Here is a 6,857-nt window from a genome sequence, read left to right on the forward strand (position 1 = left end):
AGGGCTTGGAGAAGCCATGGACACCAATACACCGAGGGGTTTCAGCTCCCAAACGCGTTCAAGGAGGCAATAACGTACCTGAGCCTACAAAATACCAAGCAAGGCGGTCACGAGTGAGGAAGCCTGCTACTCTGTCGTAGAAGCTGCACTGTCCTGAGAGCAAAGGGAATTTCAAGAAGAGTGCCTGAGCTGACGTGCATCTAGCCAGACACATAATAAAAATACAATTTCATAGCAATTCCTCTCTCCTCCAAAGTTACCAGGAAGAAGGTAGGAGCAGGGAGCGTGTCTCCTCATTTAATTTAAATTTAACAAAGGAAAATGTAAATTTAACAAGGAAAGTAAGGGTTTACTTTTCAGTCATGTGTCACATCTTGATCGTGAAGGTAACAAATATCCCCCTCAGCACTGGCACCACGATAAGAAGATATCCAGAGTTTAAACACGTCCACTTGGATTCTTTATAATCTTTCATCAACATTTGTGTTAGGACTTCAGTGAACCTCCAGATCATTTCCAAGCCCTCTAACACCAGACCACAGAGGAGTGGGAAAACCTTTAAACATCCAGAAGCTTAATCTTCACTTGGGGGAAAAGGAAAAACAATTTTCAAAACCATACAGGAATTGGCTGCAGCGTCACACCAGTGACTAATCAGGAACCCGAACCTGTGACACATCCAGGTTCGCTCTCTCCCACTGTAGGAAGGGCTGCAGAAAAAAGCAGTTTTAAACACATCAGGATTTGCTGCAGCCCTCGAGGTCCCCGTCCTTGTCAGGCCAGCAGCCGCAGTACTTCAGTATCGCTGAATATCACTCAGGCGGCCAGGAAGAGTTCGGGACAAGCTCACTACTGCAGCAAGTCCCAATAATAAGAAAAAAAAAAAAATCTTCTATTCTGGGAAACGACAAAATCCAAGATTGTCAATTTGGGCTGGTGCAGCTGGGAAGAATCAATGCTGCTCATCAGTCAGGACGGACACCCGAAGCGAACGCCCGCTTCGCAGCGGCAGAGATCACCATTCCCGACCGCGCGCCGCAGCGGGAGGCAGTTTTGCAGCCAATACACCCCAGAAAAGGGAAGGGAGTCGTTTTGAAGTCTAATAAAACTCCACCTAAGCCACAGGCACACCTGGAAGCCCTTGATGCTCTTGGTTCCTCCACTAACATACTAGACATGCCATGGGACAACTTGCAAATCCGTTCCTCTCTCCCGAAGCACAGGGGGAAGCAGGATACCCTGCACCTTCTCCACCTGCACCAGCACCCTGCTCGTCTTCAACCCCTGGCCTGCTGAGGAGATGACCACCGTCCCCACGTCCAGCAAGAGCACGGCAGGCAGGAGCAGGTGGAGGAGCAAGGGATCAGCAGATACGTGGAGGCGGAGGAGCAAATAGCACCGTCCTCCCTCGCGCAGGAACATATGGACGTTCCTGAAAGCGTTGCTCTTCTGAGCCTCCCACCACCAGACATCGCTGAATTCTGAAGGGGAACCTTCACTTCTGTCTGGTCAGCCACAGCAGTCAGTCCTTCCAAGCACTCTTGATTTTCACTGTGGGCAATTACCGTACTGATTCACAGGCATGCTCCACCTCATTTAAGACTCTTTGCTTTGAAACAAAGAAAAAGCCATTTTAAAGCCATTTAAATACGCTGCCATCTGGCAGGCACCCACAAAGTTCGGAGATAGAGGCTGGAAGACTCCTCCAAGTCTGTAAATCAGCTGTCCAACTTGGAAGGAGGTCTGGAAAAAATATCCCTGCATCTGGGAACGCTACAGAACGCTAAACACCGCATCTCGGCTTGCCTGACTTCCAAGGAGATTAAAGCCGTTGCAATTTCATGTTGCATTTGCCGTGAATTCGGAGCGCACAAAGCTCTGCTGCAGTACAGATGACACATGGGAAGTTGCTGAAGCATAGCAGCACAATCATATGCCTGACCCCCTTATTTCTACGTTAGTAAACCAGGAGATATTAGCTTAAATTTCAATGAAAAAGATGTAAACAAAGGCATTTAAATTCCCAGCGGCTGCAGTCCAAGAGCACGCACGACAGTTACTCAGGCTCCGGTGCCGCACGGGCTTTGCAAACACCATCGTGCAATAAAGCCCTTTCACATTTCTGCATCGTCGATCAGGCCTTACGACCCGTCGCAAAGAGAGCAACAAGACTATTTGGCAAAGGCACCTGTAACAAGGTTTGTACCAGAAGCGCTAATATGACCTTCCGAAACGCGGGGCTGCGGTGCTCGGGGAGCAAAGAGATACAAATCGGTGTTTCAAATTGCGACCGGGTTTGGACTTGAAACATCCTTTAGGAGTATCAGGCACAACTCTCTCCAATTTGGGGTAGGAAGAACAATGTGACAAAACCTCAGCCTCCATCCAACTGGACCCGGAGGATAAAGGAAGATTTGCATTTCAAGCAAGGACAAGTAAATGTCTGAAATTCCCATAATGATGCAGAAGGGCCACCTGACTTAACCGTGCAGCAACCAGAAGAAACCAGAGCAAAGCCTTTACTCCTCTGGGACAGGTGAAGACCCTCATGAGAAGGAAGAGCTCGGAATAGCAAAGAGCTTTCTACAGAAAAGCAAAAAGGGATACAGCGCCTAGTCCTTTCAATATTTTCTTCTAAAAGTGTAGTAATCAAGAAATCCCAGTTACACGACAATCTCACAGGATTTCAGGAGAGTCAGATAGCTAAAACAAAATGAGAAGAGGTGCCCAGTTACGGGCAGTAAACGCCCAAGAGAAGTGGAGTACAAGGCTTTCCTCTGAAGTTTCATTTCCTCTCCATCCCGTCCAGCATCCCATTAAAAACCCGGCATTCACATATTAATGGTCTGTTTGTATACGCTGTAAAAAGGAACTCTCCTAGATTGTTTCACTTTAAAATCTAATGAAAGCCATAATGAGCACAAATATTAGCTCCTTTAATAAAGACACTGTTGTTCACATTTCGGTTCACACCAACGTGAAACACCGCATTCATCTGCAGTGACTCAGACATTTACGTTCCATGATTCAGCCACAGGAACATGAAAAAGGACTCTTGCATTATCCCATCCATGCAGAGCTGCCTATTTAAAACCAGTGATACTGGGTGTTTTCCTTTAGAGCCCATCAGCAAGAGAGTCAACAGTAGCTACAGGATATTTAAGGCTCTTCCCTTGCTGGAGACGCACCCACTTGAAAGATTAACACAGGCCCACGGTACCATTTCACCAGGAGGACTGGAAGGGAGGAGAAGTGGCAACACCACAACTCTGGATGCGTTTCACCCCAACCTGCTAGCAATCCTCAGCAGCTTTGGCAGAGAACGTGAAAAAAATCTATCATCTATACGTAACAGCTCCGGCTGCCGACAGAGATGACCCTTTCTGGACTGTGCTCCGAAAGAGAGCATGTGGAAGAGTTATTAACTGCAACAGCAGAGCAAGGGGAAGCAAGTGTGTAGGAAGCCGGGTAGTCAATGTGAAGGGTCACAAGGCGACACAACGTGACGCTTTTCCTTTCTCCCCACATGGTATTAAAAGTCAGCCCGACGGCCAGTGTGGAAATGGAAAATGGTTTATTTATAAGCCAGCTGGCATCGCATTGTTTAGGTTCTGGGTACTTTGATGCGAGGGCGCTGGTTCGGATGGGACAGAAAAGTGAGGTAACTGCTCCTAAACCACATGATTTCCTCCACGCTTCCTGTGACATTTCCAAGAGGGAAACTCCTATTTCCCAGAGCATTCCAGTCCCCTTGTCCCCCCCCCAAGTCAGTCAGCACGGCGACAGCGGCTGCTCGATCGTAGAAAGCACGGGGCAGCAGATCTAGCACACCAGGGACCGTCCTGGTGCCACCACGTATGTGCTGGCGGTGCAAGGTGAGCAACTCATGTCCTACAGCAGCCCAGATGTGGACCGGGATGGAGCACAGCTGGAGGAACACCACTGCTGCAGGCTCAGCAGCAGCCTCTGCCAACGAGCTGACCGACAGCACGTTCAGCCTCACGTTTAGGAAGGGAAACTAAAGCTGGGGACATGCTCCTGGAAAGCCTTGTGATCGCAGCGGGTGGCTGGAACACAAGGAATTGCTTAATTGTCACAAGGACCAGGCTAAGGAAAAGTGCATGTAGGTCTTGGGGCCAAGAGAAGCTTAAGGCCAAAATATCCACCAGCCTTGTTTTCCAGCAGAGGAAGGGCAACTTTCAATGAGAACACATTTTAGCCGGTACTGAAGACATATCATCTTCAATGCCTCCTCACCATTCACTGTAATTACACCATATGCTAAATATTTTCTTGTTTACTAGTGAGGGGATGCTAAGGAATGTAATCCTGACAAAATTAAAGATTCAGTCACATCTTGGCTAACTTGATCACCGCAGTGATTCATGGCTATGCCATCTTGAAGCAAGGGAACCTCCAAAGCTGACAAACTACTTTTTGGAGCACCTTGAAGCAGCATTAAAAGAAACACTGGTCAGAAGCCAAAGGAAGCACAGATATAGGACACATTCCAGCAAAGCATCAGGCATCAGCGAAGTATCAGCATATTCCCAACAGTGAAGCACTCGGAGGCAGTATACCCATCTGCCACTTCCAGCTATATTATTAGGAACACATTAAGCAAAAACACACGAGAAGAAAATTACATTAATTATTACATTGTTTAGGGAAGAAACAGGCATTGCATTTCGCTTAACTCTTGTTTAACCCTCTCCCACAGCAAAAACTAAGAGGAACCTATAAACTGACACCACCTGAGGCTTCTCATTGTAAAACACTGGAGATAAAGAATGACAAAACTAACAGAGCTTCAGCACAAAGAAATATATTCATCGCCGTTCAAACCACTACCCAGCACGTGCTTTTAGGACTGGCACAGCAGAAGTATACAGTGCTCTTCTGAAGCGAGTGGCTGCAGTACAGACGTGCTGGACAGTCACATCCTCTGTGCTAGGGACCTTACTGGACAAACCTAACCCATATGAGACTTTACAGCTTTATACAGACATTACTCTGAGTCCTTTGGCAAAGAGGTAAGTGCATCTATGTCACCTATAAAACAGATGGGACAAACTCTGTTAAGCACTACACTGGAGATTGCAAATTAACAGCAAGAACGGCAGTAAATATTAAACCCCTAAAGACTAAATTGAAATTAACCCTCAGAGGCAGCACTGTAACTCTAGAAGCTAGTCTGCAACGTGTAGGTCAAGGTTCACAGGCTAGTATCCCCGCTCTGATTCATTAAAAGACTCACGATCCCAAATGTCTCTTCCTGCCTCTAATCCTTCAAGGTGACAAACTATGACTCCAGGTGAAAGCCTCCCTGCCCACATGCTAGCTGAAAAGGCAGGCAGCAAGATCTCTCTTTAAAAGTCCCCTTTCCTCTTTTTAACATTTCACAAAAATCTCTGGCAAGTGCACTTGCTCTTCATATCCAAAGACGAAACTGCAGCAAAACATTTCAGCGGTTCCTCTGCCACCCCAAAGGTCTCGGTGCAGGCACACCACACCAATAAGCCAGATTACCCTTCGACACCTACAGCTCTTCAGTCTGAAGTTACATTTTTCCCAAATTACTGCACAAAGCCAGCCAGAGCCAGGGCATCCTACCATCCTTCACTCACTTGGCTCTGCCCAGGGAGACTTACAAAAGCGCCTTGGTTTAGCTTTTGGGGAACACCCAACTTCTCCACCGCACCTGCTCTGCTGTAATTATTGACTAGGCTAGAAGCTCCTTATTAAAATGCAAGGCAAGTTTGGCACACAATCTCAGCTTATCATCTCGAGCAGATACATTTGGAAGAGAAACCCAAACTCCCTGCCACAGTTCAGAAATCAAAAGAAACGGCAGATAGATTTGGCTGAAGGCACTCAAATTGAGCAAGAAAAATACTTTTCGCACCCACGCAACTGAAAACTCATAAAATTTGAGATTTTTAAACCACAACTTTACATTTGCACACAAACACCAGGTTTAAAAGCTTCCTTTCAAACATACTGTGTTTTTACAAGCCATTTCTACCAGCGTGAATCTAACAGGTAATTACAGGTTTGACCTCCTTCTATTGCACAAATATGCCTTTTGAAACAATGTGGATAAATATTTGCCCAATACAAGACGACAACTCCAAGAGGAACCATTCCAGTTTATCAACTTTGTGATTCATGTTGATACAAGCTTTATTCTCTATTTAAGGAACGAGATAACGCTTAGGAAGTTCATCTAGCCAAATGTGTTTCGTAGATCTACCACGGACCACCCTAAATAGTGGCACATCCAGACCACGGGTCGCACCCAGACAAGAGCCACCAGCAAGACAGTGAGTGAATCTCAACTCTCCAGATATTTACTATTGCATAACCCCCAAGGTGTCTCCAAGCAGCAGCGAGGCTTAAGACTGAAACAGGCCGAGTAAAAGACTGCTGCGAGCGTGACGAAAGCCAACGCTTGGGGTTGCGTTGTGAATCATCCCCTTCCTTACCCCGCTTGAACTGGCTCGCTGGGGAGAGAGTTATGGAGTTCAAAGCAAAATGTGAGCACCCTACCTAACCCCCTTAGGCTCCTCCCGAAATCCCTGCCCTGATGCTCCTCCGTTTTCTTCCAGCACCAAGAGCTCTTGTGAAAACAAGACGGTGGCAGACACCAGCACTGAGAGCCGGCCCAGAGCAAGGCACAAAAAAAGCAGGCGTGACTGTTGCAAACAGGTAGCTCACGTCCCAAGGCGTACGCAGATCGGGTCCCCAAAACCAAAGGCTGTTTACACACCACACGGACTCACACGAGCTGCAGAGACAATGCCATGGCGATTGTTTACAGCGTCAAGGCCGTTCCGTATAATTAAAGGAAATGTCAA

The sequence above is a fragment of the Leptosomus discolor genome, chromosome Z (genome assembly GCF_034619465.1).
Source record: "Leptosomus discolor isolate bLepDis1 chromosome Z, bLepDis1.hap2, whole genome shotgun sequence".
NCBI lineage: Eukaryota > Metazoa > Chordata > Aves > Leptosomiformes > Leptosomidae > Leptosomus > Leptosomus discolor.